The sequence below is a fragment of the Ooceraea biroi genome, chromosome 11 (assembly GCF_003672135.1).
Source record: "Ooceraea biroi isolate clonal line C1 chromosome 11, Obir_v5.4, whole genome shotgun sequence".
NCBI lineage: Eukaryota > Metazoa > Arthropoda > Insecta > Hymenoptera > Formicidae > Ooceraea > Ooceraea biroi.
In genome coordinates, this window is record NC_039516.1 from 6,572,647 (window position 1) to 6,589,316 (window position 16,670).

Consider the following 16,670-nt stretch of genomic DNA (forward strand, 5'->3'; position numbering starts at 1 on the left):
CGCGGAGAATGCCGCCAGTGACTCGAGCCGGCGACACTGACTCCGCCACGGAGCTGGACGTATTTAATGCATACCGAGAATAATCGAGAACGATTTGTTTAACCGTATCTAATCCCCTTATGCCTGGATTGACGTCGATTTGCCGCGGCCCGATTTACGCCGGCGAGCATAGTAGCGAGCACGCATGAACGCCGACGCGTTCCACGAAACGGATCGTTGAGATTCATCGAGCGCGCAAGTGTTCCATCATATTAACGGCTTGTCTGAATTAATGAACAAGGTGATCTCTGATGCTCGACGGGCCCTACCGTACCGCGGGGTCCTAAGGTCGACAAATCGGTAGCCTCGAGAATTCGTTTCTCGGGGTGTTAATCACTGTCTCAACGTTCCAATCATTTCGTTCTATCGACTCATCAGGTCTATAATTATTACAGGATTGATGATGTGTTACTATGAAGCGGTACCAAGAAAGATGTGTTTCCGAAATCTCTGACTCGTACATATACGCGCTCATGGAAAGCAGTAGTTTCCTTACTTAGTATTTCTTTCCTTTTTTGGTCGAATCAGTATCTTATTTTAACAATTTCTCAATAATTCTGTATAAGGAATGTAGGAAATTTTATATTACTTTAAGGACATGTGGATGTCCCTTTTTGTCAGACATTACATCTGTTATCTGCTCATGTTCCTTACATCTCTTTTTCTCTCTTACCATCTTCGCGTCTAACATTGTAATCTGGCATAAAAATGCGTCACGTTCAGGAGCTTGATTGCAAAGTTATCATTCTGCGAGAGCACAAATCGACCTCGACGACAACGATGAAGAAAAAGAAGCAGAAGCACAGGTGGACGCGAAGCAACGCGATGGCCGTTACCTCCTCGTTTCCGGGAACTGGAAATGCACACTCTCGAAGGTATCTATGATGAGACCTAAACCTTGCGGCAACGCCTCTTACTAGCCATCGTGGCACTGCATCGACACGGTAGTATAAGGGCCAAACGATCGATCGACCGATCCAACCCCGTACACGTTCCCGATGCGAAAAAAAGGGAAGGGTGGCAGGGAGGGAATGGTTAGCGGGTAGGAAGTACGCGATCTTCCACGTTTCCAAGTCGCGTTATTATCGCTGATCACGTAGCTACTTAGAAGCGGCTCCTCTCTGCTCACCGCTCTTTTATACCGTAGGTATCTCTCCTCTACGTGGCAAGGTAGCCGGGTGAGCGAGCTGCCTGGTTTTACTCGTTCCTCGCCGTCTCTCTCTTCCTCTGTTTCTCCATCTCGCTTGATCGTCATCATCTCCTCCATCCGCCGCCTCCTCCTCTCTGTTTCTCACCCTTTCCGTACTCGCGCGGCATCCTCGTGGGTATTTGTGCTTCGGTAGGTACAGACGAGCGGGTCCCCGGCTTGGCCAGACAGCGCTGCGCCTCCGCGAGCTTCCAGGAATCGCGCGAGTGCTCGCGCGAGGAGAAAGGACGTGCGACGCGGACACACGGAGGTGAAGGAGGCGGAGGAAGACGAGGGAAACGACGGTAGGGGCCTGCTTTTCCCCCTGCACAAGGAGCACCCGGATGACTAGACGGTGGGAACTGTTCCCCGGTTATACGGAGGTGAACCCGGCACGTCGCATTGGCCGGTCTTGTTTTGACGCCGCGCTACGCCGTGCCGACGAGTGCACGAGAGAAGTGCATCGACCTCTAAGGTCGTTGCGCTATCCTCGACCTACGGTCACCGCGTGTCATGACCGAGACCGAAGGAAATGCTTTTCCCTCCCTCTCCTCGTTGATGGTTGGTAACGTATTCGAGTGCCGGGAAAATACGATGATTCCGGTGTGTTCGAGTGAACCATGACTCGAGAGTAACATATCGAGGTTGCTGAGGAAGCCTGAAGACTCTGAAATTCACGTTTGGCGCAAGAGTACCTCTAGCGTCTTTAACTCAAGCGGTCCCGAAATTGATACGGGCTCGGAATATTCATTATCCCCTACAGGGCACCGACTTCTCTTGCCAGGTCTTCTCGGGAGAGAGCTGGACTAGGCACAATAACTATCAAGCCGTGCTTATTGTCCTTCCTTCAGGCGGGATGCCGACCAGGGCCGCGAAGCGATTCCCATTGTTGAAGACGTACGCGTGTACGCCCGGCGATACGCAGCCGCCTTCTCTCTCGCCGCCTAAGATCTATCGATGGAATTTGCGTATGTAGATTAACTCCCCTGCTGGAGCGGCTATTGTTCCTGAAGGAGGCGAGGAAGAACGGGGACCGAGGCACTCGGCAGGACGTGTACACACGCTCGTTAGGAGGCGCATCCGAAGGAGGTAGATTCCTATGACGAAGTACACGTGAAGCAACCCCGCTCCGATAGCTTCCGAACGCGATATTACAACAGCTGGATTGAAACGTGAACAGCAAGCTCGTGTTTCGTTCATCGGGATGCAAAATAAAAGAACGCGTGTAACTATTGTAAGTTATGCGCTGCATTAAATCTCTCATATTTTTCCCATTCGAGTTATTTTATTACTCAATAAATAAAAAGTTTTTTAATTATTTAAGATCATATTTCTCTACGATTTACGTTATTTAGAATTAAAAAGCCTCTGCAACAGGGGTAACTTGATAATTCTTATCTACTAGACGGTGCATTTATTTTATCTCAAATTTTCGCGTTTTTTGATGCTTATGACTATCTTTCAATTATAAATCTTTTTGACGGATATAAAGCGTCAGTCGATGTAATACAGCACGAGGGACGATCGAGTCCGCGGGATCAGCGAGAATCGCAATCTGTGAAATCCGATGTGAAGGAACTCTCCTCCGTGCAGTTCCTTCAAGCATGCGGCGTGTCTCGTCCATCCGTACGTACGTGTGCGTGCGCGCCTGCGTTCGTGTCCGGACTCGTAATAAAAAAATTGACGACATCGCCACCGCGCCGGCGACACGACGGCTCCCCGCCGACCACTAGCTATTGATCAGCGGCTCTCTTGTGTCCGTGCCGTGCTCGCCGGCTCTGGAAAGTAAGCCTTGGACCGATCCCGGCGTGGCGGTTCGAAGGGGACGACAAGGAGGCGCTTTATTCTGTCCGAGGACTTTCGAATTCGGCCGGAGAGCACAAGGCGCGATTCATTAGTCCTTTTGACGGCGCGCCACCCCGCGTCCTTTAATGATCTCGTCACCGCGAGTCCGATTCTGATCCTCTTTCCCAAACTACGCGAGCTCGTTCGAAGCCTTTACCAGAACACACGTTGGAGGTTCAATATTGCAAATTAAAGATATCGGTCGATAGAGATCTCGACATAGTTCACTAAATCTCATTGCTTGTTTCTGAAACTGGTACAAATGCACTGTAGTCTTGAGTATCATCTAATGCTTAATGATTGCATATTTTTCTTCACTATCTGCTCTTCAATATCCGTAATTAGATTCAACTAGGTACACGAAGCCGCGCAAATTGGCATACCGATTTTAATTGACTGCGCTTCCCGAGCGAATTCACATCGCACGCATTTAATGGGTAATTTATGCCATGGCGAACGACATTTCAACACGGACGCGTTTCATTACGGGGAGAGTCGTAGGTCAGCACAGGTGGTGATAGGTGGTGATAGGTGTGCTCGAGAATCGCTCGTACTTTATCCTTAACGTTGCCGTACGTCATTTACTCGGCGGTAACTGGCTCGATTACTGTCCGAGAGATCGCCGGCTTCAAGGTGGGTCCCGGCAAGAATCGTCGCGAGCATTGCGGTTGCTCGTGGTGCACGACGATGCTTTAATCTTCGAGGAATCCCCCGTTCTTTTTGCCGAGACGTCGACAGATCCTTCGCCACGGTCCCGTTACTTCTCTCAAGCGCAGAATTGTCTTTTTATGAGGTACAACACGATCGCGTTGTAAAGGCAACTTCGATACGCCGCCGAATTGCCGTGAAAATGTTTCTTCCTCGTTAACGTCAACAATTATCGTGGTTGCCTGAGCTTTCTCCGCGGAAATTTTTGCGCGCCATGTTTTAAAAGAATGATTCATAATTCTTAGCATTTAGTTCTTTAACAATCATTTGAAATATCATAATAGATATCTGAGACAAACATGCTTTCTTCGCAAATATATTTTAAATTAGACTTTTTTAGTGATCCTTTCTCTTATTTCTTTTTTATTAATGTTTTTTTCTTATTTCTCTTATTACTTTTTTATTGATGTAAAAATAGCATCTAATATATTGCAATCTGACGTTTAACTTAATTGCGCTGAAAGAACGGTGAGGGCTCGGCATAGGAACGAGCAAACAGATTTAGGCAATTTATTGCTTCCTGTCTCCGTTTCGAGGCAAACGCACAATTTTACGCACAATTAGAGACCGTTTCGCCGGTCGGAATTAGAAACTCTGAGTGTTTGAACGACGAGCTGCATCGTCGATAATTTACTCGCTAACGCACGCGCGATCCACGTTTAGCGTTCTCCACTCGTGAGATCGATATCGATACCGGTTCAATGATGTCGGTAGTGGTCGCCTGCCGGACATAGCGCCGATAAGGCTAATCGTCCTAATTGCATCAACGACTTTATCGCCGAGATTAAACCTCCCTCTAGAGCATCATTACTTAGTAGGCACGCGATACGTTGCGAGCGACGTGTGCGCTAATCGAAGCTAGGTCAGATTGAGGAAATGACGCGTGGATTGAGATTATGATAAAGAGTTTAACCGTTAAAAGGATTATTTATCGCTGGTACATTGTAACGCTGAAACGCGACGGAGCGTGTCCCGCATTTCATTCATTTCTTCCCATTCGTCGAATATCCGCCGTTTCCCGTTAGAGTAATCGATCGATTATTGATGAGTGAAAATATCACTCTCCTCGCGAGCATACATACGAGTCGACAGAAAATTACCAAGAGATCTCTTTGTGACAGCCTGCGAATGCGTTATTCAATCAATTGGTAAATACGCGGGGAAAGAGTACGCGAGGTAAAGAGTCGTCGTAATCCGGGTAAGTAGAATAGCGCGATCTCTTGACGAGAAAATTAATAGTGTCTCTCTCATTAGTATCGATATTTTCCGATACACATTTTTATCTGCAATATCCATTTCTCCCGATTACTACTAAAGAATTAGCATTACTTCTCATTTCTGGTGGCAATATGTTGAATTAATTAATGTTGAAATTCCATATTGTTATACGCGATGGATCCGATTGCACTTGATCTTAAATGAACGTGACTTTTCCAAGTATATTTCTGGTATAACGGCGAATGTGCGTTTTCAGGTTGCACATAATGCGACGTGTACGGTATATTGAATAGACGAACGTCACACGCGCGAATCCGAGGAACGAGCGTGAAAAAAGAGCGATGGGACGCGAGGCACGAGAGGATGCGCGTATGCGTGGGAACGCATTTCCATTAAATCACTCGACTTCTTGCGCTACCGCGACGACAACGATCGTCGACGTCGGAAACGTCGAAGCTAGCCATAAAGCACACCGGACGACGATTCTCGGTCAGGATGTCGACTTTCTAAGGTCTCTCCTAAAAGAGAGGCTTCTCGATCGCTGTCGATTTAGCAACCAGGATGTCGTCCGAATTCGAACATCCGAGATCGCTAATTTTCACTTATTGTCGCGTACGATGATCAGCTTGCGTCACTACAAAATTGCAGATGGCCCAACGTTACAATTATCTTGATTAGTGCCTAATGTTGCATTCAATTCGATAGTATCACATCAATTTAGATTTCCTAAACTTCTTCATTGATTATGTTTAGATACAGCTACTGGGAAGATTGAAAGACAGTGAAAAAGTCAAGAAATGTAATTCGCCAAGACAAGTGGGAAGATTATCTCAAACGTTTTTGAAAACGTACCGCGACCTCATCATCGAGGACGACACGTTTCTACGTCCGTTTAGCGTGAAAAACCTTCGATCCAGCACAAACACTCGTATCCGATCCTCGTACCGATCTCCATTGGCAGACTAGCCAGGTGACCGATGACTAAGATAATCGTGCCATCGGCCGATTGTAATTGGCTCGTGTAAAATCCTATCTGCGCGTGCTGCTAAACGCAGTAAATCAGCGCCGGGTTAAGAATCGCTTATAAATAACCAATTAGAAACACCTGCGTGTGCAAGCCGATCTCGAAGCGTAGCTGAGCTAGGCTCGACCTTATCCCGTCGGAATGCAGATGCGCGATTCGCTTTGATCTTTGTTCTCGCGATCTCTTTGTATCGGCGCGCCTGCCGTGGCATTTTCAGAGTTGACAGATCTTTCTAAAAGTCGCGATATTGATTAACTCCCATTCGTTGTAACTGCATCTGGAATGACGTAACGCTCCTGCATTCAGGAAAGGAGTGTACTGGAAAGATGGAGGAAGAAGTGAAAGAATGAGTGAGGAAAATTTCTCTTGCTCTCGGAACGTACGAAACAGCCTTTAGGCATCAAGAAAGACACTGCTCTTGGGAGCGATCGAAGAAGGAGCAAGATAGGGACGGCCATGAGGATCGTCGTGTCGTTTGTCTACGCCACAACGTGAAGCACGCATCGACGCTCGCGTGGGAAGATCGCGCTCCCATTCCGCTCGTACGCGCGCGCCGCGAAACTCCGCGAGAGCAGGTTTCCCCGATTTATGCGAAATTACCGTCGCGCGATGATGCGTCCGACGTTCGTTGCAAGATGCATTGAACGCGTGTAACAAAGAAATGCCGAGGAGAGCTGATCCTCCGTCTCGTAGGCGGCATTCAAATTCTGAGGATAGCGCGACAACGTGCAGCGTACTCCAATCGTCGCGCACGAGCGAAGTCCTCATCCTCAGCGAGCGCACGTAAACAGAACGACAAGGTCTGCTAAAATATAATGAAGTATGTCAAACTCGTTGACGCTAAAGTGCGCCTTTTCGAAAGCTTTGGTATTCAGATAGAGAGTAATGAAAAACAATTTAGAATAATAATGATCAATTTTCCACGCGTTCTCGTTACAAGCACGCTTCAATGGCTTCAGTGTGGTATGTATAAAAGGCATTCTTCAACTTCAACAGGCACGCGCGAATGTCTTTTCACCTTCCCGTTCCGTTTGGGAGACTATTGTCTCGCCTACTGCCGACTGCTAATTGAATTAAGCGCGGCTCGTACTTCTCGCTTTAATCCCTCTCACTCGGCTGTGGCTTGTAACGCCGATACAATTTGTCCGGAGCGCATTTTATTTATCGCGGCCGCGCGAGAACTCGCTTCCGAGAACGCGCGGAGGCCCGGCATCTCGCTCGATAAGTCACTCGAGGCGGGGAAAAAGAGAGAAGACACTGCCAGACGATGGTGGTGGTGGTGGTGGTGGTAGTGGCGGTGGTGGTGATGGTGAGGCAGCGCGAGGGTAAGGCAGGCAGGACTGCTTTAATTTACGCCGTCCATGATTTATCCCGCGGGAACGTCGCTTCCGTCTCCGATCCTCTTTCGCGCGCGCTACTCCCGCGTACGGCCCCCTTCTTTCTTCGCCGCTACTCTCCGCACTTCTCCATCGTCTCTTGCAGCATCCGTGCTCCGCTCCGGCGTCGGCAGCATCTCCGCTCCTTCTGCTCCTCTCTCGTTTCGCCTCGCGAGAAAAGAGTTTTCGGGAGAGTCGCGCTTTTTGATTTACGATCGTCCGCTACGTCCGCGAGCACGGTCCAGCGGAGATGCTGAGAAGGAGAAAATGAGAAGGAGCGAGGGGTGGCGCGGGATGGTAGGGAGGTAGAAGCTGGGTACCTACCTCCTGTCGTTTATTTCGAGTCACTTTCGACGGTCGCCTCGTTACCCGGCTGAATTTACGACGTATCGAATATATCGCTCCGACGATACCTACACCGCGCGCGCGGTTATCGGGACGCACGGACGACGCTTTCGAGGAGAAGGCAAGAGGCAGGAAGAGAGTCGACTTTTAACGCTCGGAGCTGCTCCATGCGCGAGCTTCGACGGTTCCGGTCCCGGAAATTTCTGGTTTGCCGAGATAACGAGGGAACGGAGTGGCGATCGCGCTCACGTGCGAAAGAGAAAGAGAAAGAGAGAGAGAAATCGGCCGCGGCGCATTATTGCGATATCAGGACCGACGTGTCGGTTCAGGCGAGGAAGACGGGAAGGCGAAGCACGGAGCAGAAAACAAGGTGGACCAAGGAGCGGCTGCAGCGTGCAACGGCGTGCACGAAAATGCCACGGAGATTGACTTTATCTCGCTTCACAACGAGCCCGGGTCCCGGGATTTTGATTGCCGATGCAACCGGGAGTAGTCTCGTTGTGCGCACCGGCTCGCCCGGCCCGAGCGGTTCCTTTAAATCCGACAGGAATTACCTGCGCGGGACACAATATGTCGGGATCCATTAAAATTCGGACGGCGCAAATTAAACTTTCGCTACGGCCGATGTCTGACAGGGGATATCTGGCCGGCTGCGAATTGCCTCACGTCCTACCCGGCCGCGATGTGACAGCAGAATGAGGAGAACGCATCCGCATAATTGAAGGTTCGAATAAAATTAATGGGACAGCCGCGCGGATTCATCACTCTTGCGAATATTTGCGTTTCGCGATGCGCAATCGCGAACGGCATCGATAGATCGCGAGCTTCTCTCTTTCGTCTCTCTGAGGGACACGGCCGTGCACGAACACGTGTGGACTTGACGACTCCAAGAAATAGTTGTGCATAATGGCAATGGCACATGTGTCGGATTCTTTAGAAAATAGAGTGCAACGCTTTAGCACTATTTTGCAAGCGCAATTTTTTTATAGGCGTTCTCAAGAGGTCACTTATGAACGCTTCTCACGCGAGAAGCATGTTCATCATGCAAATTGTGTCGGTTACCTTAACGTATTAGACACAGCGGTTTTTAGCTTCTTCAGGTGATGAGCTTCTTTTTTTATAAATGCTTACCTGCAAAAGAAATAAATTTCCACAGATTAGTAAATGAGAAATTAATTGCCTAAAAAGTAATATTATTTTTAGTTGTATTGTTAGCTGATGCAATTGATTAGCAGAGTGTTGTATTCATAATTTTTTAAAATATTTTTTCAGAGGGGTAAAAAGACAATCATCATTAATTATTTTCGCATATGTCACACAAATAATAACTTGAAAATATTATAATATTGATATAGAAGGCTAATTAATTGCTATGCACGCATCAAAACTCGAGTTTGTTTCGATTTACTTCGAGAACCGTGCAACAATGGAAGACACAAAGACTCAGTCTCCTATTTTCATGAAACATTACGCAAATACGCGATTATTGCACGTAAGGAACGATAGACGTGCCGATCAATTTGCGTTTCGTCCCGCCCGCGCCCGCCGAAAGAATTCGCGCGCCTGCCGCAAAAGAAACAGTTTCTCGTCCCATTCATTTCTTTGACGAATGACGCTGAATGGACGATGGCGCGGTTTCGAATTCAATTACAATTTGCAGAATTACCCGTGCAAATGAGAGAAGTCGCCGGCCCGCCCGCGCGTGCACAATTCGGACTCGGCGCTCGCGCGCGTCACGCGCGCTCGCACCTTTTACTCCCGGAGGTTCCTTAATTAATTTTCTTCGAGATTTACGATCTCATCCGTTACGTTAAATTGCGCCGTATCAATATTCATGCGACGGTTAGAATAAAACGAATGGCGACATCAATAACAAGAGATACGGCGGAGCGCGAGTAGCGGAGGTAGCAATATTTGTACACGGATTTAAATGCGATCGCGATCGCGATCGCGTGATCGGCTCTAATTAAGAGAAACGCGAGATCGGAGTTTATCGAGTCCCCGATATTCGTGCCGATTCCACGTAAAGGTTACCTCTGGGACGGGAGAGTCACGCCGCGGGAATTCGACGGGATTTATCTAACGAGCCGATCAGAATCTTATTTCTAACGCGAGTCAGCTCTTTTCTTTTTTCACCGGTTATTTATATTTCAACAGTTTATCAGAAAGACCGCGCGCGCACGCTTTAGGAATCGATCAGAATTCCACTTCCTGCCTCGTTATGGGATATTTCCATTCGATCTCGTGCCTCGCAGATTTATTTTATAAGGTATACACGAGTAATCGATATCGATTAGCATCGCGATTTATATGCAGATGTACTCGGTTTTTTTTTTCATCGCGAGAAACATCCGCGTCGTTGATCGGTGATTGGTTGATGCGATTGCTTCGCGTCTGCGAGCGTTTGAATTAAAGATTTCAGTTGTACATCGAAACGAGAATAACGTTACCATACGACTCGGAAATGAAACGCGACGAATATATTAAATTTCTGTACAGCCTTCAGTTTAAGATCGAAGCACGATATTGGATGTACTCGTTTCAGGATATCGATTAATATATAAAGAGCTGTAACAAACAAATGCAACAAGATAGGTACAGCCCAATGTTGCTTGAAACGCCTCGATTCCGGCGAAATTACAGTGCGCTACACCATTTCGAAGAGAATCCTGGACCGTCAGCCACGTGGCCGCGGTTGCTAATGATTTAACGACCTCGTGGCACGCGATGGGCGTGGATTACGGCAGGAGATTCGAAAATTAAGATGTAACCCGACACGAATACCTCCCGAGCCTTCTATCTTTTGCGGAATCTCTTTTAATGAGAGTCACGGAAACCTCTGGATGCGGCTCCGATTCCGCGCCTCCGAAATCTGCGGAGGATCCAATCCGTGCAACCAATGAACTTTGCGGAGCATTTTGCAAGCCTCTCTCGCAACGTTACACCATTACACAATACCATAACTTATCGTTACCTTACAGATCGTTACATACAGAAATTAAATAACGCAAATGCGCAAAATTTCCGCAAAAAAAAAAGGTAAAACGCGCCAAGCAACATTACGCGACAAGATCATAAAACATCACGTTCGATATGAAGGATATTACACGAGGCTGGCGCGCTTACGAGAGCGCGCTCGTAGGAACAACGTCGATCAGAGCCCCGAGCGTAAATCATAAGCGACGTTAACGATCGATAAAGCTGAGAGGGTTCTTTCCGCGCGCCTCGATTGTATCTCTAAACGCGGCCGGCTACCGAGCGGAACGTGCGCGCGGACGTGCGCGTATCCGCATTCGGGCGAGCCGAGAGATCTCGGGCGCCTAGATCTATCGGTTTAATTTCGAAAGGTGCGTGTTACAGAAGCCGCCTCGATCGAGGTATCGGGGGCCGATACGAGGGTTATACCTCGTCGTCACCTTGAAGCGATCGGCCGTAGGTTGGGTGTAGGCAGCGACGACGCGTTCCCCACCGTCCGGATCGCTCGATCGATCGATCCTCCCTATTGGACGATCCTTTCTCAGCCGCCTTGCACGCCGCTCTCTCGTCCCCTCGTCTCTCCACGTCCGTTCCTCTCGCCGATTTCAGATTTTTCTCGATTTTTGTCGCACTCGCGCGCGACGAGCGAAGCCTTATTCGATGTCGCACATCGACACGTACGAATCGTGCTATCGGACCGTTCCACCCGCGAGCGTGACGAGTCTTATCACTTTAAGCGCGATTTACCGCGATTACGATGATCTTCGACGCGCGGCGAATCGCGCTGGGTTTTAACCGATGGATCGTTGCCGATGCGAGAGCGCGCGTTTTCGCCAATGCACTTTGTCTCTCTTTCTCTTTCACGAACACGAGGAAATGGCACTTAAGCACTGCCGATCGGTGTCGATCGCGTGGCACCTCCCGAGAGGGATCGCGACTCTTGATTCTTCCGAAGCTGGGAAGGGCAGAGAGACTGCCTCTGCGACGACCCACGCGACGAGTTCTGCCTCCGCGCCTACCTCCGCCGATTGACTGCCTCCGCAATTTGTGCCTAACGGATGTCCGCGACGTTGCGGATTAGCGACGATCGAACGTGATTCGCGCCTCGCGTAAATATTTCTATCGATCTTGGTTACCTCTCAACTTTGATGGGGCAATTTGGAAACTACACAAGCGAATTTCGGATCGAAACAACGCTCGCAATCCTCCTCGCGTAGGATCGCGAGTGCCGATCTCGACGTTACTTGATCACACTGCACCCGACAAAACCGTGACTGCGTACGGCAATTTTTAATTGGCAGGACAGATCGAAAAAGCGTTCGATTAATACCTTCGGCTTACCCGTTAGACGTTAGCATAATATTTTCACGGCGCAAGGATACCTGTTTATAAGGCGGCAAATTATGGCACGCCGTCGACCGCGGAACGGACCCGTGCACGCCGACGCATTCACCTGTATGACGTAGTCCACCAGATCGGATAGGATCGGACGCGCGGACTGCCACTAGGACTGCCGTCGATTAGCGATCGTGGGCGACGATCGGTACTCACGGAGGTGGAAAGGCGCCGTAGAAAAAAAATGGCCCGAGAGAACGACGGCGCGGTGTAAAACTAGTCGATGACGTCGTACACTCGGGACTTCTCCTATCGGAGGCGTCTGGTCGAAACGTGCGACGTGACCGGTGCACAAACGCGGCAGTTAACGATCTTTTCTCATATCCGCGACTCATATATCGGTTTAGCCAAAGATAGAGAAAGAAAGAACGTGAAATATCTTATTCGTCGCGCGGAAATAACCCGAGCGTCATACCGTTCGTGAACTGCCACGCTCATGCATGTGCAAATTGCACAGCTCTTCATTTGAGCTCTTTGCTCAATGAGGATAATGTGGATCTACATTTACATTTCTTCTCTTGACGTATCATAAGCATTGCCGGTATAATCCGCCTCTGTAATTTGTACTTTCGTAAACGCTCGAAAAACGCAATTTATTATAGCAATAAACCTCTTTCTAGCTGCACTGCGTTCCGAGAAACGTCCGTAAGATTATTACAAGTCAGAGGAGGATTGCGATAAGCATCGGCGAATTAAGTATCTTAACATCGGTATCATTTCGGCGAAGAGAGAAGGATGCCGCGGCTCGCGCGAATCGACGCGCGAGGCCGGGCTGAAAAATCGAAGAGCGCCGAAATTCGAGCGCGGGGCGGTATCGAGAGCGCGCGATTAATTCACGACTTCTCGGCGCGGCGCGTGATTTATTCCGGAATTAAGATGCCAGCGCGCGATAGCGTGGAAGTAGAGCGACCGGCAAAAGGAAATGCGCGTGTATCCACGCGTGTCCAGCACGCGCGTATCGAAAAGGAGCGCTGCACCGCGCCGCGTTGCAATCGTCGCGTCGTCCGGCGCGTACGCGTTATCAGTGAAAAAGTCAAAAGGACTCGCGCGACTCGGCCCGCGATTTATCTCGACCGGTCACACGCCCAACCGAGCGTGGACATGCCACGAGAGAAAGAAAGAAGACCGAGAAAGAGAGAGCAAAGAAGCGAACGAGGCTCGCACGGGTAAACACGTGTTAAGGTGGTGTATCCGACACCATAAAACTGGAGCACTTGATTTTACTGCCTGTCGCGCGTGCACATGCGTACGCGTACACGCACGTATGCTTCGTGCATACACGGACGTCTTCCGATAAAATAAACTTTAGTCGCAATGAAGGGAACGGGCCCGCGACCACGCGCGCGGATACGCGTGTAACGCGCCTGCGACTTTTTTATTATCGATATCTCTCCGAGGCGACGTCGCAGAGCTGCCCTGTCACAAGTCCGCGCCGCAATAAAATTCGCGATATTTACGAGCCGCCCGGCCCGGCAGATTTCGAAAACGTTTCCCAGCGAGCGTGATCGCTCTTTTATTTACCGACGACGTGGAGCTTTATGCGTGGCGGCGCGCGATATTTTCGAAAATAATTTGTGGCCACGGCTGCAGACTCTCCGACTTCGCCATGGAGAAAGATCCGCGGGAATATCACCCAAGAACTGATCATTAAATTCGATTGCGATGAAATATTAAATATTGCATTGTAAAAAATTATTCATGTTGTGAAATGGAAATTTCAGAATTTACCGTCGTTCGCGATGACAAATCGCGAGATCGGTCAGTTTGTCTTGCGTACGTAGGTGAAACATTTATAACATGAATAATATACAACATATTGCAGTACGTTAAAATATCCAATTTAAAATATTATCGTACTCAAACTGGAGCTCTATTCTTTACCAGAAATTCTTTACCAGCGTTCACCATTGCTTATAATAAAACAACTTGTCAGCTTTATCGCTCGTTTTTATCGCAACCAGCGTCACGTGAAAGTTGTCAATTAATCGGCATATCAAACTTTGTCACGTCATAAGTTCTTTCCGCAGAGGCACGTCACCAAAAATTTCGCGATTAAAAGAAGGACTAAACAAGAGGTAGTTCCTCGTCGCGGAGTCGAGCCTCTCACGTTCCTCCTGCGCTCGCGATCTCGCAAGAGTTCGTCACGCGAAAGCGACTCGCCGGTCGGCGGCTTCCAAGAAAGTTTTGCCATCTCGACGGCAGCGCGAGCCTTTTCGTTTTTTTCCGATTAATTTCCCAATCTTTTGCCCGTACAGGCCTTTACCCGAGAAATCTCCGCTAACTGTGAGATTCGCGACGATCGCGTGAGTTTCCGTAATCCGATGTAACTGCGTGTCTGTGATGCAACCCGTACAACAAGTGGCGGCAAAAAGAATGTACATTCTGCGAGCGTTTTCCCGCTATTATCAGGGAATCTCACGTCCATTTTGGTATCGCGTTATAAAGTGTTATAAAGTACTTATCTCCGTCGATCTGTTTGTAACAAGCACTTGTAACGTTTAACAAGAAAATACTTCTTTTTAATAAACGAAAAAATTCATGTATTTGCATTTATACATTTTTTCCCACGCATAAGAATTTTCTATATAGAGCTCAATAAGCAAGATTATCTATTGTTGTTAACCAATCTCAAATATGATAATCTTTACTTTGTTTATTAATCTAATAACTCTCATTATGAACTAATAACGAAAATGTTTGGTTCTTTTGTCTTTCCATTTCATAGAAAAATCACCATTATACTCACATGACACCTTACAACGTGCTATAAGGATAAAAATATGTGCATCAAAGGATTAAGGCCTAATATGACGAGTCATTTACCTAGAACTTCTGTTTCATTCGGTATGCATTATCGCGTTCTACGAAATCGCAGCTGTGTCGACACGGTCCATGCGATTTCGCGGGATCGATCGGCCGATTCGATGCACGTACAACCCCTCCGTTCCAATTTCCAGGTAAAAACGCCGCGCAACCGAGCTGCAAGTCGAGAGCAGCACTTTCGTCGCGCGGAATTAATCGCTGATTAAGGCAGGCAAGGTTAATCGTCAGATGATTCAGCCGTGAGTAAGGCGTCCATTGGTACCCGACGACGACTTTGGCACGCTCAAGCGCAAGCGAGAGACGAGCAGAACGACGGAGAGATACGCAGTCGATTAAAAAAGCGCACTTGCTAAAAGGCACCGAAGATGAAACGGGAATTAAGATGCTCCTCAGCGTATCGAACTTTCCAACTACTCGCGAGTATTCACGATGCGTCCCGAAAAAACGATTTACAAAAGCGTTACGTATCATTTCAATTCTTACATTAACAACGGAGAAATAAAATTCATCGTATAATTCATAAAAATTTTACTTTGAAGTTTTATTGCGTTACGTGTAATTTCAGTCCTTACATTAACAACGAAGAATTTCCGTAAATAAAATTTATTTATCGTATAATTCGTAAAAACTTTAAAGATTTATTGCTGTACGGTAATTCGCGTACAGCAGAAAACTAAAGCCGCCAAAATTGTAACTGCTATGTCAGCAATGAAAAACATAAAAAAAACCGTCAAGAAAATTAGCGCATCCACACTCGAAGCGCACGATTGCAGCCCTCATGCGATTTCGAAAATGCTCAAGCGGCGGTGTGGTGCGGTGTAGCGGAGCGCCGCGATTGCGTAATCGATCGTCGACAGCGGTCGGGAGAGTATTTGCTCTAATTAAGCGCGCTCAATTGTGCGAGCGAGCGACCGAGCGAGCGAGTGCGATTTACAGGCGGTGTGAGTGTTGAAAATTCTCGAATTTCGCTTTAACGAAACGCGCTTAATTTGGGCCGCCCGTTTCGCCACCAGTAATAAAGCGAAGTGGACCGATAAAGGAGAGGCAGGGAGGTGTCCGTTTGACTGTCCGTCGACTGGCCGTGCTCTGTAATAAAGGCGGCTTCCTCCTTTGCCCTGCCCCATTGTCTTTACCCTCCACTTCTCTTTCCTGCCTCCGCGACCGACTCGTTATCCGCGCCGTGCCGACTCTACACGCTTCTCTCTTTTCTGTGCCGGCGTACAGGCGGTTTCTGCGTCCTATACGTGGGCCCTCCGTCACGTCAGAAAAGTTACCGACACTGTTAAGGGTCATTTTGCTCCGCGGAGTCGTCGTTCGTAAAACGGCACGGATCGCCTCGCCTGGCCGTAAAAATGGCATTTAGGACCGTAATACGAGACTCGCGAGCGGCCATTTAACTTCGCGTACGCAGCCTCGCCGTCGATGTCTCAAAGTCTCCGAAGTGGTAACGCGCATTCATGCGCGTTCCTACAGTTTTATCCGCATTACAGGGATTTTTCTCTCATTTACGATTTGCTTTAGGAACATCGCGCATTCTTCTTCTCGCGCGGTCGCTCCGGCGATCCATCCCGACGGGACGCCGAAAATAAAGACACCACGGCGAATTTGTACCCGCGATTTATCCACGCCGCCAATTAGCGTGGAATGTAATTCGCGAGGCAATTATTTTCGGTGCCCCGTTACGCGCCGACGTGTCGACAGCCGTGCGACGATCGACGCGCGTAAAACGTACTCG

At 48.4% G+C, this 16,670-nt stretch overlaps 1 long non-coding RNA gene across 1 annotated transcript in view; it reads right to left on the reverse strand.

Moving 5' to 3' along the window:
• Positions 1–550: 550 nt before the first annotated feature.
• The window catches only part of LOC105275837, an 81,705-nt gene continuing 65,585 nt past the window's right edge, over positions 551–16,670 (reverse strand). Inside the window, exon 2 of the long non-coding RNA XR_893298.3 lies at positions 551–8,872. This is a non-coding gene — a long non-coding RNA (uncharacterized LOC105275837). The remainder of the gene's footprint in view (positions 8,873–16,670) is intronic.